Source organism: Stegostoma tigrinum, chromosome 6, assembly GCF_030684315.1.
Source record: "Stegostoma tigrinum isolate sSteTig4 chromosome 6, sSteTig4.hap1, whole genome shotgun sequence".
In the NCBI taxonomy this organism is placed as follows: domain Eukaryota; kingdom Metazoa; phylum Chordata; class Chondrichthyes; order Orectolobiformes; family Stegostomatidae; genus Stegostoma; species Stegostoma tigrinum.
The window spans coordinates 79,820,812-79,835,634 of NC_081359.1; the positions used below are offsets into that span (position 1 = coordinate 79,820,812).

General features: G+C 63.9%; 1 protein-coding gene across 3 annotated transcripts in view; it reads right to left on the reverse strand.

Annotated features, from left to right (window-relative positions):
- Window positions 1–14,823, reverse strand: part of LOC125453191 (high affinity cationic amino acid transporter 1-like) — a 140,793-nt gene that overhangs the window by 32,664 nt on the left and 93,306 nt on the right. The gene's annotated exons all lie outside the window — the stretch shown is intronic.

The following is a 14,823-nucleotide window of genomic DNA, read 5'->3' on the forward strand; positions in this document are numbered from 1 at the left end:
AGGGCGCGAGGGGGAGGGAGGGCGCGAGGGGGAGGGAGGACGCGAGGGGGAGGGAGGACGCGAGGGGGAGGGAGGACGCGAGGGGGAGGGAGGACGCGAGGGGGAGGGAGGACGCGAGGGGGAGGGAGGGCGCGAGCGAGGGGGAGGGGGGGAGGGAGGGAGGGAGGGAGCGAGCGGGCGGGAGGGAACGAGCGGGCAGGCGGGCGGGCGGGCGGGAGGGAACGAGCGGGCGGGAGGGAACGAGCGGGCGGGAGGGAGGGAACGAGCGGGCGGGCGGGCGGGAGGGAACGAGCGGGCGGGAGGGAACGAGCGGGCGGGAGGGAACGAGCGGGCGGGAGGGAAAGAGCGGGCGGGAGGGAAAGAGCGGGCGGGGACGAGCGGGCGGGAGGGAATGAGCGGGCGGGCGGGCGGGAGGGAACGAGCGGGCGGGCGGGAGGGAGGGAACGAGCGGGCGGGCGGGAGGGAGGGAACGAGCGGGCGGGCGGGAGGGAGGGAACGAGCGGGCGGGCGGGAGGGAGGGAACGAGCGGGCGGGCGGGAGGGAGGGAACGAGCGGGCGGGCGGGAGAGAGGGAACGAGCGGGCGGGCGGGAGAGAGGGAACGAGCGGGCGGGAGGGAACGAGCGGGCGGGAACGAGCGGGCCGGCGGGCGGGGGAGAACGAGCGGGCGGGCGGGCACGAGCGGGCGGGCACGCATGAGCGGGCAGGAGGGAGCGCGCGAGGGGGAGGGAGGGCGCGAGGGGGAGGGAGGGCGCGAGGGGGAGGGAGGGCGCGAGGGGGAGGGAGGGCGCGAGGGGGAGGGAGGGCGCGAGGGGGAGGGAGGGCGCGAGGGGGAGGGAGGGCGCGAGGGGGAGGGAGGGCGCGAGCGAGGGGGAGGGAGGGAGGGAGGGAGGGGACGAGCGTGCGGGCGGGCGGGAGAGAGGGGACGAGCGGGCGGGCGGGAGGGGACGAGCGGGCGGGCGGGCGGGAGGGGACGAGCGGGCGGGCGGGCGGGAGGGGACGAGCGGGCGGGCGGGCGGGAGGGGACGAGCGGGCGGGCGGGAGGGAGGGGACGAGCGGGCGGGCGGGAGGGAGGGGACGAGCGGGCGGGCGGGAGGGAGGGGACGAGCGGGCGGGCACGAGCGGGGGGGACGAGCGGGCGGGCACGAGCGGGGGGGAGGGAGGGCGCGAGGGGGAGGGAGGGCGCGAGGGGGAGGGAGGGCGCGAGGGGGAGGGAGGGCGCGAGGGGGAGGGAGGGCGCGAGGGGGAGGGAGGGCGCGAGGGGGAGGGAGGGCGCGAGGGGGAGGGAGGGCGCGAGGGGGAGGGAGGGCGCGAGGGGGGGAGGGAGGGAGCGAGGGGGGGAGGGAGGGAGGGAACGAGCGGGCGGGAGGGAACGAGCGGGCGGGCGGGCGGGAGGGAACGAGCGGGCGGGCGGGCGGGAGGGAACGAGCGGGCGGGCGGGCGGGCGGGAGGGAACGAGCGGGCGGGCGGGCGGGAGGGGACGAGCGGGCGGGCGGGAGGGAGGGGACGAGCGGGCGGGCGGGCGGGCGGGAGGGAACGAGCGGGCGGGCGGGCGGGAGGGGACGAGCGGGCGGGCGGGAGGGAGGGGACGAGCGGGCGGGCGGGCGGGAGGGGACGAGCGGGCGGGCGGGAGGGGACGAGCGGGCGGGCGGGAGGGAGGGGACGAGCGGGCGGGCGGGAGGGAGGGGACGAGCGGGCGGGCACGGGCGGGCACGAGCGGGGGGGAGGGAGGGCGCGAGGGGGAGGGAGGGCGCGAGGGGGAGGGAGGGCGCGAGCGGGAGGGAGGGAGGGAGGGAGGGAGGGGACGAGCGTGCGGGCGGGCGGGAGAGAGGGGACGAGCGGGCGGGCGGGAGGGAGGGGACGAGCGGGCGGGCGGGCGGGAGGGGACGAGCGGGCGGGCGGGCGGGAGGGGACGAGCGGGCCGGCGGGCGGGAGGGGACGAGCGGGCCGGCGGGCGGGAGGGAACGAGCGGGCCGGCGGGCGGGAGGGAACGAGCGGGCCGGCGGGCGGGAGGGAACGAGCGGGCCGGCGGGCGGGAGGGAACGAGCGGGCCGGCGGGCGGGAGGGAACGAGCGGGCCGGCGGGCGGGAGGGAACGAGCGGGCCGGCGGGCGGGAGGGAACGAGCGGGCCGGCGGGCGGGAGGGAACGAGCGGGCCGGCGGGCGGGAGGAACGAGCGGGCCGGCGGGCGGGAGGGAACGAGCGGGCCGGCGGGCGGGAGGGAACGAGCGGGCCGGCGGGGCGGGAGGGAACGAGCGGGGCCGGCGGGCGGGAGGGAACGAGCGGGCCGGCGGGCGGGAGGGGAACGAGCGGGCCGGCGGGCGGGAGGGAACGAGCGGGCCGGCGGGCGGGAGGGAACGAGCGGGCCGGCGGGCGGGGAGGGAACGAGCGGGCCGGCGGGCGGGAGGGAACGAGCGGGCCGGCGGGCGGGGAGGGAACGAGCGGGCCGGCGGGCGGGAGGGAACGAGCGGGCCGGCGGGCGGGAGGGAACGAGCGGGCCGGCGGGCGGGAGGGAACGAGCGGGCCGGCGGGCGGGAGGGAACGAGCGGGCCGGCGGGCGGGAGGGAACGAGCGGGCCGGCGGGCGGGAGGGAACGAGCGGGCCGGCGGGCGGGAGGGAACGAGCGGGCCGGCGGGCGGGAGGGAACGAGCGGGCCGGCGGGCGGGCACGAGCCGGGGGGAGGGAGGGAGCGAGGGTGAGGGAGCGAACGAGGGGGAGGGAGGGCGCGAGGGGGAGGGAGGGCGCGAGGGGGAGGGAGGGCGCGAGGGGGAGGGAGGGCGCGAGGGGGAGGGAGGGCGCGAGGGGGAGGGAGGGCGCGAGGGGGAGGGAGGGCGCGAGGGGGAGGGAGGGCGCGAGGGGGAGGGAGGGCGCGAGGGGGAGGGAGGGCGCGAGGGGGAGGGAGGGCGCGGGCGGGCGGGCAGGAGGGAGCGAGCGAGCGAGCGGGAGGGAGGGAGGGAGGGAGCGAGCGGGAGGGAGCGGGAGGGAGGGGGAGAGAGGGGGGAGGGAGGGGGAGAGAGGGAGGGGAAGAGAGGGAGGGAACGAGCGAGCGAGCGGGAGGGAGGGTGCGAGCGAGCGAGCGAGAGCGGGAGGGAGGGAGGGAGCGAGCGAGCGGAGGGAGGGAGCGAGCGAGCGGGAGGGCGGGAGCGAGCGAGCGGGAGGGCGGGAGCGAGGGGGCGGGCAGGAGCGAGGGGGCGGGCAGGAGCGAGGGGGCGGGCAGGAGCGAGGGGGCGGGCAGGAGCGAGGGAGGGAGGGAGCGAAAGGGAGGGAGGGAGCGAGCGGCAGGGTGGGAGAGGGAGGGAACGAGGGAGTGGGAGCGAGGGAGACGGAGGGAGCGAGAGGGAGGGAGGGAGCGAGCGGCAGGGTGGGAGAGGGAGGGACGAGGGAGTGGGAGCGAGCGAGAGGGAGGGAGGGAGCGAGAGGGAGGGAGGGAGCGAGAGGGAGGGAGGGAGCGAGGGAGAGGGAGGGAGCGAGGGAGAGGGAGGGAGCGAGGGAGAGGGAGGGAGCGAGGGAGAGGGAGGGAGCGAGGGAGAGGGAGGGATGGAGCGGGAGGGAGGGATGGAGCGGGAGGGAGGGAGGGAGCGAGCAAGAGGGAGGGAGGGAGCGAGCGGGAGGGAGGAAGGGAGGGAGCGAGGGAGAGGGAGGGAGCGAGGGAGAGGGAGGGAGCGAGGGAGAGGGAGGGAGCGAGGGAGTGGGAGCGAGAGAGAGGGTGGGAGCGAGGGAGAGGGAGGGAGCGAGCAAGGGAGAGCGAGGGAGCGAGAGGGAGGGAGCGAGAGGGAGGGAGCGAGAGGGAGGGAGCGAGAGGGAGGGAGCGAGAGGGAGGGAGCGAGAGGGAGGAGCGAGGGAGCGGGAGGGAGCGAGGGAGCGGGACGGAGGGAGCGAGGGAACGGGACGGAGGGAGCGAGGGAACGGGACGGAGGGAGCGAGGGAGGGGCGGGAGCGAGTAAGAGAGAGAGAGGGGGGAGCAAGACAGAGAGACAGAGACAGAGAGAGAGAGAGAGAGAGAGAGACAGAGAGAGAGAGAGGGAGAGAGAGAGAGAGAGAGAGAGAGAGAGAGAGATCGAGAGAGAGAGAGATCGAGAGATCGAGAGATCGAGAGAGAGAGAGAGAGAGAGAGAGAGAGATCGAGAGAGAGAGAGATCGAGAGAGAGAGAGATCGAGAGAGAGAGAGATCGAGAGAGAGAGATCGAGAGAGAGAGAGAGATCGAGAGAGAGAGAGAGATCGAGAGAGAGAGAGAGAGATCGAGATCGAGAGAGAGATCGAGAGAGAGAGATCGAGAGAGAGAGATCGAGAGAGAGAGATCGAGACAGAGAGATCGAGAGAGAGAGATCGAGAGAGAGAGATCGAGAGAGAGAGATCGAGAGAGAGAGATCGAGAGAGAGAGATCGAGAGAGAGAGATCGAGAGAGAGAGATCGAGAGAGAGAGATCGAGAGAGAGAGATCGAGAGAGAGAGATCGAGAGAGAGAGATCGAGAGAGAGAGATCGAGAGAGAGAGATCGAGAGAGAGAGATCGAGAGAGAGAGATCGAGAGAGAGAGAGAGAGATAGAGAGAGAGATCGGGAGAGAGATCGGGGAGAGAGATCGGGAGAGATCGAGAGAGATCGAGAGAGAGAGAGTGATCGAGAGAGAGAGAGAGAGAGAGATCGAGAGAGAGAGATCGAGAGAGAGAGATCGAGAGAGAGAGATCGAGAGAGAGAGATCGAGAGAGAGATCGAGAGAGAGAGATCGAGAGAGAGAGATCGAGAGAGAGAGATCGAGATAGAGAGAGAGAGATTAGAGAGAGAGAGAGAGAGATCGAGATCGAGAGAGAGATCGAGAGAGAGAGATCGAGAGATCGAGATCGAGAGAGAGAGATCGAGAGAGAGAGATCGAGAGAGAGAGATCGAGAGAGAGAGATCGAGAGAGAGAGATCGAGAGAGAGAGATCGAGAGAGAGAGATCGAGAGAGAGATCGAGAGAGAGAGATCGAGAGAGAGATCGAGAGAGAGAGATCGAGATAGAGAGAGAGAGATAGAGAGAGAGATCGGGAGAGAGAGATCGAGAGAGAGAGATCGAGAGAGAGAGATCGAGAGAGAGAGATCGAGAGAGAGAGATCGAGAGAGAGAGATCGAGAGAGAGAGATCGAGAGAGAGAGATCGAGAGAGAGATCGAGAGAGAGAGATCGAGAGAGAGAGATCGAGAGAGAGAGATCGAGATAGAGAGAGAGAGATAGAGAGAGAGATCGGGAGAGAGATCGGGAGAGAGATCGGGAGAGATCGAGAGAGATCGAGAGAGAGAGAGTGATCGAGAGAGAGAGAGAGAGAGAGATCGAGAGAGAGAGATCGAGAGAGAGAGATCGAGAGAGAGAGATCGAGAGAGAGAGATCGAGAGAGGAGAGATCGAGAGAGAGATCGAGAGAGAGAGATCGAGAGAGAGAGATCGAGAGAGAGAGATCGAGATAGAGAGAGAGAGATAGAGAGAGAGATCGGGAGAGAGAGATCGAGAGAGAGAGATCGAGAGAGAGATCGAGAGAGAGAGAGAGAGATCGAGAGAGAGAGAGAGATCGAGAGAGAGAGATCGAGAGAGAGAGATCGAGAGAGAGAGATCGAGAGAGAGAGATCGAGAGAGAGAGATCGAGAGAGAGAGATCGAGAGAGAGAGATCGAGAGAGAGAGATCGAGAGAGAGAGATCGAGAGAGAGAGATCGAGAGAGAGAGATCGAGAGAGAGAGATCGAGAGAGAGAGATCGAGAGAGAGAGATCGAGAGAGAGATCGAGAGAGAGAGATCGAGAGAGAGAGAACGAGAGAGAGAGAACGAGAGAGAGAGAACGAGAGAGAGAGACGAGAGAGAGAACGAGAGAGAGAGAACGAGAGAGAGAGAACGAGGAGAGAGAGAACGAGAGAGAGAGATCGAGAGAGAGAGATCGAGAGAGAGATCGAGAGAGAGATCGAGAGAGAGATCGAGATCGAGTTCGAGATCGAGTTCGAGATCGAGTTCGAGATCGAGTTCGAGATCGAGTTCGAGATCGAGTTCGAGATCGAGTTCGAGTTCGAGATCGAGTTCGAGATCGAGTTCGAGATCGAGTTCGAGATCGAGTTCGAGATCGAGTTCGAGATCGAGTTCGAGATCGAGTTCGAGATCGAGTTCGAGATCGAGTTCGAGATCGAGTTCGAGATCGAGTTCGAGATCGAGTTCGAGATCGAGTTCGAGATCGAGTTCGAGATCGAGTTCGAGATCGAGTTCGAGATCGAGTTCGAGATCGAGTTCGAGATCGAGTTCGAGATCGAGTTCGAGATCGAGTTCGAGATCGAGTTCGAGATCGAGTTCGAGATCGAGTTCGAGATCGAGTTCGAGATCGAGTTCGAGATCGAGTTCGAGATCGAGTTCGAGATCGAGTTCGAGATCGAGTTCGAGATCGAGTTCGAGATCGAGTTCGAGATCGAGTTCGAGATCGAGTTCGAGATCGAGTTCGAGATCGAGTTCGAGATCGAGTTCGAGATCGAGTTCGAGATCGAGTTCGAGATCGAGTTCGAGATCGAGTTCGAGATCGAGTTCGAGATCGAGTTCGAGATCGAGTTCGAGATCGAGTTCGAGATCGAGTTCGAGATCGAGTTCGAGATCGAGTTCGAGATCGAGTTCGAGATCGAGTTCGAGATCGAGTTCGAGATCGAGTTCGAGATCGAGTTCGAGATCGAGTTCGAGATCGAGTTCGAGATCGAGTTCGAGATCGAGTTCGAGATCGAGTTCGAGATCGAGTTCGAGATCGAGTTCGAGATCGAGTTCGAGATCGAGTTCGAGATCGAGTTCGAGATCGAGTTCGAGATCGAGTTCGAGATCGAGTTCGAGATCGAGTTCGAGATCGAGTTCGAGATCGAGTTCGAGATCGAGTTCGAGATCGAGTTCGAGATCGAGTTCGAGATCGAGTTCGAGATCGAGTTCGAGATCGAGTTCGAGATCGAGTTCGAGATCGAGTTCGAGATCGAGTTCGAGATCGAGTTCGAGATCGAGTTCGAGATCGAGTTCGAGATCGAGTTCGAGATCGAGTTCGAGATCGAGTTCGAGATCGAGTTCGAGATCGAGTTCGAGATCGAGTTCGAGATCGAGTTCGAGATCGAGTTCGAGATCGAGTTCGAGATCGAGTTCGAGATCGAGTTCGAGATCGAGTTCGAGATCGAGTTCGAGATTCGAGATCGTTCGAGATCGAGTTCGAGATCGAGTTCGAGATCGAGTTCGAGATCGAGTTCGAGATCGAGTTCGAGATCGAGTTCGAGATCGAGTTCGAGATCGAGTTCGAGATCGAGTTCAGATCGTTCGAGATCGAGTTCGAGATCGAGTTCGAGATCGAGTTCGAGATCGAGTTCGAGATCGAGTTCGAGATCGAGTTCGAGATCGAGTTCGAGATCGAGTTCGAGATCGAGTTCGAGATCGAGTTCGAGATCGAGTTCGAGATCGAGTTCGAGATCGAGTTCGAGATCGAGTTCGAGATCGAGTTCGAGATCGAGTTCGAGATCGAGTTCGAGATCGAGTTCGAGATCGAGTTCGAGATCGAGTTCGAGATCGAGTTCGAGATCGAGTTCGAGATCGAGTTCGAGATCGAGTTCGAGATCGAGTTCGAGATCGAGGTTCGAGATCGAGTTCGAGATCGAGTTCGAGATCGAGTTCGAGATCGAGTTCGAGATCGAGTTCGAGATCGAGTTCGAGATCGAGTTCGAGATCGAGTTCGAGATCGAGTTCGAGATCGAGTTCGAGATCGAGTTCGAGATCGAGTTCGAGATCGAGTTCGAGATCGAGTTCAGAGATCGAGTTCGAGATCGAGTTCGAGATCGAGTTCGAGATCGAGTTCGAGATCGAGTTCGAGAGAGAGTTCGAGAGAGAGTTCGAGAGATTCGAGAGAGAGTTCGAGAGAGAGTTCGAGAGAGAGTTCGAGAGAGAGATCGAGAGAGAGATCGAGAGAGAGATCGAGATCTCGAGAGAGTTCGAGATCTCGAGAGAGTTCGAGATCTCGAGAGAGTTCGAGATCTCGAGAGAGTTCGAGATCTCGAGAGAGTTCGAGATCTCGAGAGAGTTCGCGAGCGAGAGCGTTCGGGAGCGAGAGCGTTCGGGATCGAGAGCGTTCGGGATCGAGGCGGGGCGAGGGGGAGCGAGGGGGGAGGGGCGAGGGGGGGGGCGAGGGAGAGCGAGATCGAGGGCGAGATCGAGGGCGAGATCGAGGGCGAGAGGGAGGGCGAGAGGGAGGGCGAGAGAGGAGGGCGAGAGGGAGGGCGAGAGGGAGGGCGAGAGGGAGGGCGAGAGGGAGGGCGAGAGGGAGGGCGAGAGGGAGGGCGAGAGGGAGGGCGAGAGGGGGAGGGCGAGAGGGAGGGCGAGGGCGAGAGGGAGGGCGAGGGCGAGGGCGAGAGGGAGGGCGAGGGCGAGAGGGAGGGCGAGAGGGAGGGCGAGAGGGAGGGCGAGAGGGAGGGCGAGAGGGAGGGCGAGAGGGAGGGCGAGAGGGAGGGCGAGAGGGAGGGCGAGAGGGAGGGCGAGGGCGAGGGCGAGGGGCGAGGGCGAGGGCGAGGGGGAGGGCGAGGGGGAGGGCGAGGGGGAGGGCGAGGGGGAGGGGGAGGGGGAGGGGGAGGGCGGAGAGCGAGAGCGAGAGCGAGAGCTGAGAGCGAGATCGAGAGCGAGATCGAGAGGGAGGGCGAGAGGGAGGGCGAGAGGGAGGGCGAGAGGGAGGGCGAGAGGGAGGGCGAGATCGAGGGCGAGATCGAGGGCGAGATCGAGGGCGAGATCGAGGGCGAGATCGAGGGCGAGAGGGAGGGCGAGAGGGAGGGCGAGAGGGGAGGGCGAGAGGGAGGGCGAGAGGGAGGGCGAGAGGGAGGGCGAGAGGGAGGGCGAGGGCGAGGGCGAGGGGGAGGGCGGAGGGCGAGGGCGAGGGCGAGGGCGAGGGCGAGGGCGAGGGCGAGAGGGAGGGGGAGGGGGAGGGCGGAGGGCGAGGGGGAGGGCGAGGGGGAGGGCGAGGGGGAGGGCGAGGGGGGAGGGCGAGGGCGAGGGCGAGGGGCGAGGGCGAGGGCGAGGGCGAGAGGGAGAGGGAGGGCGAGACGGGAGGGCGAGAGGGAGGGCGAGAGGGAGGGCGAGAGGGAGGGCGAGAGGGAGGCGAGAGGGGAGGGGCGAGATCGAGAGGGAGAGGGAGGGCGAGATCGAGAGGGAGAGGGAGGGCGAGAGGGAGGGCGAGAGGGAGGGCGAGAGGGAGGGCGAGAGGGAGGGCGAGAGGGAGGGCGAGAGGGAGGGCGAGAGGGAGGGCGAGGGCGAGGGCGAGGGCGAGGGCGAGGGCGAGAGCGAGGGCGAGATCGAGGGCGAGATCGAGGGCGAGGATCGAGGGCGAGATCGAGGGCGAGATCGAGGGCGAGAGGGAGGGCGAGAGGGAGGGCGAGAGGGAGGGCGAGAGGGGAGGGCGAGAGGGAGGGCGAGATCGAGGGCGAGATCGAGGGCGAGATCGAGGGCGAGATCGAGGGCGAGATCGAGGGCGAGATCGAGGGCGAGATCGAGGGCGAGATCGAGGGCGAGATCGAGGGCGAGATCGAGGGCGAGATCGAGGGCGAGAGGGAGGGCGAGAGGGAGGGCGAGAGGGAGGGCGAGAGGGAGGGCGAGAGGGAGGGCGAGAGGGAGGGCGAGAGGGAGGGCGAGAGGGAGGGCGAGAGGGAGGGCGAGGGCGAGAGCGAGGGCGAGAGCGAGGGGCGAGAGCGAGGGCGAGAGCGAGGGCGAGAGCGAGGGCGAGAGCGAGAGCGAGAGCGAGGGCGAGGGCGAGAGGGAGAGGGAGAGGGAGGCCGAGAGGGAGGCCGAGAGGGAGGGCGAGGGCGAGGGCGAGGGCGAGGGCGAGGGCGAGGGCGAGGGCGAGGGCGAGGGGGAGGGCGAGGGGGAGGGCGAGGGGGAGGGCGAGGGCGAGGGCGAGGGCGAGAGGAGGGCGAGAGGGAGGGCGAGAGGGAGGGCGAGAGGGAGGGCGAGGGCGAGGGCGAGGGCGAGATCGAGGGCGAGATCGAGGGCGAGATCGAGGGCGAGATCGAGGGCGAGAGCGAGGGCGAGATCGAGGGCGAGATCGAGGGCGAGAGGGAGGGCGAGAGGGGAGGGCGAGAGGGAGGGCGAGAGGGAGGGGCGAGATCGAGTTCGAGATCGAGTTCGAGATCGAGTTCGAGATCGAGTTCGAGATCGAGTTCGAGATCGAGTTCGAGATCGAGTTCGAGATCGAGTTCGAGATCGAGTTCGAGATCGAGTTCGAGATCGAGTTCGAGATCGAGTTCGAGATCGAGGTTCGAGATCGAGTTCGAGATCGAGTTCGAGATCGAGTTCGAGATCGAGTTCGAGATCGAGTTCGAGATCGAGTTCGAGATCGAGTTCGAGATCGAGTTCGAGATCGAGTTAGAGTTCGAGATCGAGTTCGAGATCGAGTTCGAGATCGAGTTCGAGATCGAGTTCGAGATCGAGTTCGAGATCGAGTTCGAGATCGAGTTCGAGATCGAGTTCGAGATCGAGTTCGAGATCGAGTTCGAGATCGAGTTCGAGATCGAGTTCGAGATCGAGTTCGAGATCGAGTTCGAGATCGAGTTCGAGATCGAGTTCGAGATCGAGTTCGAGATCGAGTTCGAGATCGAGTTCGAGATCGAGTTCGAGATCGAGTTCGAGATCGAGTTCGAGATCGAGTTCGAGATCGAGTTCGAGATCGAGTTCGAGATCGAGTTCGAGATCGAGTTCGAGATCGAGTTCGAGATCGAGTTCGAGATCGAGTTCGAGATCGAGTTCGAGATCGAGTTCGAGATCGAGTTCGAGATCGAGTTCGAGATCGAGTTCGAGATCGAGTTCGAGATCGAGTTCGAGATCGAGTTCGAGATCGAGTTCGAGATCGAGTTCGAGATCGAGTTCGAGATCGAGTTCGAGATCGAGTTCGAGATCGAGTTCGAGATCGAGTTCGAGATCGAGTTCGAGATCGAGTTCGAGATCGAGTTCGAGATCGAGTTCGAGATCGAGTTCGAGATCGAGTTCGAGATCGAGTTCGAGATCGAGTTCGAGATCGAGTTCGAGATCGAGTTCGAGATCGAGTTCGAGATCGAGTTCGAGATCGAGTTCGAGATCGAGTTCGAGATCGAGTTCGAGATCGAGTTCGAGATCGAGTTCGAGATCGAGTTCGAGATCGAGTTCGAGATCGAGTTCGAGATCGAGTTCGAGATCGAGTTCGAGATCGAGTTCGAGATCGAGTTCGAGATCGAGTTCGAGATCGAGTTCGAGATCGAGTTCGAGATCGAGTTCGAGATCGAGTTCGAGATCGAGTTCGAGATCGAGTTCGAGATCGAGTTCGAGATCGAGTTCGAGATCGAGTTCGAGATCGAGTTCGAGATCGAGTTCGAGATCGAGTTCGAGATCGAGTTCGAGATCGAGTTCGAGATCGAGTTCGAGATCGAGTTCGAGATCGAGTTCGAGAGAGAGTTCGAGAGAGAGTTCGAGAGAGAGTTCGAGAGAGAGTTCGAGAGAGAGTTCGAGAGAGAGTTCGAGAGAGAGTTCGAGAGAGAGTTCGAGAGAGAGTTCGAGAGAGAGTTCGAGAGAGAGATCGAGAGAGAGATCGAGATCTCGAGAGAGTTCGAGATCTCGAGAGAGTTCGAGATCTCGAGAGAGTTCGAGATCTCGAGAGAGTTCGAGATCTCGAGAGAGTTCGAGATCTCGAGAGAGTTCGCGAGCGAGAGCGTTCGGGAGCGAGAGCGTTCGGGATCGAGAGCGTTCGGGATCGAGGCGGGGCGAGGGGGAGCGAGGGGGGAGGGGCGAGGGGGGGGCGAGGGAGAGCGAGATCGAGGGCGAGATCGAGGGCGAGATCGAGGGCGAGAGGGAGGGCGAGAGGAGGGCGAGAGGGAGGGCGAGAGGGAGGGCGAGAGGGAGGGCGAGAGGGAGGGCGAGAGGGAGGGCGAGAGGGAGGGCGAGAGGGAGGGCGAGGGCGAGAGGGAGGGCGAGGGCGAGGGCGAGAGGGAGGGCGAGGGCGAGAGGGAGGGCGAGAGGGAGGGCGAGAGGGAGGGCGAGAGGGAGGGCGAGAGGGAGGGCGAGAGGGAGGGCGAGAGGGAGGGCGAGAGGGAGGGCGAGAGGGAGGGCGAGGGCGAGGGCGAGGGCGAGGGCGAGGGCGAGGGGGAGGGCGAGGGGGAGGGCGAGGGGGAGGGCGAGGGGGAGGGGGGAGGGGGAGGGGGGAGGGGGAGGGGGAGGGCGAGAGCGAGAGCGAGAGCGAGAGCGAGAGCGAGAGCGAGATCGAGAGCGAGATCGAGAGGGAGGGCGAGAGGGAGGGCGAGAGGGAGGGCGAGAGGGAGGGCGAGAGGGAGGGCGAGATCGAGGGCGAGATCGAGGGCGAGATCGAGGGCGAGATCGAGGGCGAGATCGAGGGCGAGAGGGAGGGCGAGAGGGAGGGCGAGAGGGAGGGCGAGAGGGAGGGCGAGAGGGAGGGCGAGAGGGAGGGCGAGAGGAAGGGCGAGAGGGAGGGCGAGAGGAAGGGCGAGAGGGAGGGCGAGAGGGAGGGCGAGAGGGAGGGCGAGAGGGAGGGCGAGAGGAAGGGCGAGAGGAGGGCGAGGGCGAGGGCGAGGGGGGCGAGGGGAGGGCGAGGGCGAGGGCGAGGGCGAGGGCGAGGGCGAGGGCGAGAGGGAGGGGGAGGGGGAGGGCGAGGGCGAGGGGGAGGGCGAGGGGGAGGGCGAGGGGGAGGGCGAGGGGGAGGGCGAGGGGGAGGGCGAGGGGCGAGGGCGAGGGCGAGGGCGAGGGCGAGGGCGAGAGGGAGAGGGAGGGCGAGACGGAGGGCGAGAGGGAGGGCGAGAGGGAGGGCGAGAGGGAGGGCGAGAGGGAGGGCGAGAGGGAGAGGGAGGGCGAGAGGAGAGGGCGAGAGAGGGAGAGGGAGGGGCGAGAGGGAGGGCGAGAGGGAGGGCGAGAGGGAGGGCGAGAGGGAGGGCGAGAGGGAGGGCGAGAGGAGGAGGGCGAGAGGGAGGGCGAGATCGAGGGCGAGATCGAGGGCGAGATCGAGGCGAGATCGAGGGCGAGATCGAGGGCGAGATCGAGGTCGAGATCGAGTTCGAGATCGAGTTCGAGATCGAGTTCGAGATCGAGTTCGAGATCGAGTTCGAGATCGAGTTCGAGATCGAGTTCGAGATCGAGTTCGAGATCGAGTTCGAGATCGAGTTCGAGATCGAGTTCGAGATCGAGTTCGAGATCGAGTTCGAGATCGAGTTCGAGATCGAGTTCGAGATCGAGTTCGAGATCGAGTTCGAGATCGAGTTCGAGATCGAGTTCGAGATCGAGTTCGAGATCGAGTTCGAGATCGAGTTCGAGATCGAGTTCGAGATCGAGTTCGAGATCGAGTTCGAGATCGAGTTCGAGATCGAGTTCGAGATCGAGTTCGAGATCGAGTTCGAGATCGAGTTCGAGATCGAGTTCGAGATCGAGTTCGAGATCGAGTTCGAGATCGAGTTCGAGATCGAGTTCGAGATCGAGTTCGAGATCGAGTTCGAGATCGAGTTCGAGATCGAGTTCGAGATCGAGTTCGAGATCGAGTTCGAGATCGAGTTCGAGATCGAGTTCGAGATCGAGTTCGAGATCGAGTTCGAGATCGAGTTCGAGATCGAGTTCGAGATCGAGTTCGAGATCGAGTTCGAGATCGAGTTCGAGATCGAGTTCGAGATCGAGTTCGAGATCGAGTTCGAGATCGAGTTCGAGATCGAGTTCGAGATCGAGTTCGAGATCGAGTTCGAGATCGAGTTCGAGATCGAGTTCGAGATCGAGTTCGAGATCGAGTTCGAGATCGAGTTCGAGATCGAGTTCGAGATCGAGTTCGAGATCGAGTTCGAGATCGAGTTCGAGATCGAGTTCGAGATCGAGTTCGAGATCGAGTTCGAGATCGAGTTCGAGATCGAGTTCGAGATCGAGTTCGAGATCGAGTTCGAGATCGAGTTCGAGATCGAGTTCGAGATCGAGTTCGAGATCGAGTTCGAGATCGAGTTCGAGATCGAGTTCGAGATCGAGTTCGAGATCGAGTTCGAGATCGAGTTCGAGATCGAGTTCGAGATCGAGTTCGAGATCGAGTTCGAGATCGAGTTCGAGATCGAGTTCGAGATCGAGTTCGAGATCGAGTTCGAGATCGAGTTCGAGATCGAGTTCGAGATCGAGTTCGAGATCGAGTTCGAGATCGAGTTCGAGATCGAGTTCGAGATCGAGTTCGAGATCGAGTTCGAGATCGAGTTCGAGATCGAGTTCGAGATCGAGTTCGAGATCGAGTTCGAGATCGAGTTCGAGATCGAGTTCGAGATCGAGTTCGAGATCGAGTTCGAGATCGAGTTCGAGATCGAGTTCGAGATCGAGTTCGAGATCGAGTTCGAGATCGAGTTCGAGATCGAGTTCGAGATCGAGTTCGAGATCGAGTTCGAGATCGAGTTCGAGATCGAGTTCGATCGAGTTCGAGTTCGAGAGTTCGAGATCGAGTTCGAGATCGAGTTCGAGATCGAGTTCGAGATCGAGTTCGAGATCGAGTTCGAGATCGAGTTCGAGATCGAGTTCGAGATCGAGTTCGAGATCGAGTTCGAGATCGAGTTCGAGATCGAGTTCGAGATCGAGTTCGAGATCGAGTTCGAGATCGAGTTCGAGATCGAGTTCGAGATCGAGTTCGAGATCGAGTTCGAGATCGAGTTCGAGATCGAGTTCGAGATCGAGAGTCGAGATCGAGTTCGAGATCGAGTTCGAGATCGAGTTCGAGATCGAGTTCGAGATCGAGTTCGAGATCGAGTTCGAGATCGAGTTCGAGATCGAGTTCGAGATCGAGTTCGAGATCGAGTTCGAGATCGAGTTCGAGATCGAGTTCGAGATCGAGTTCG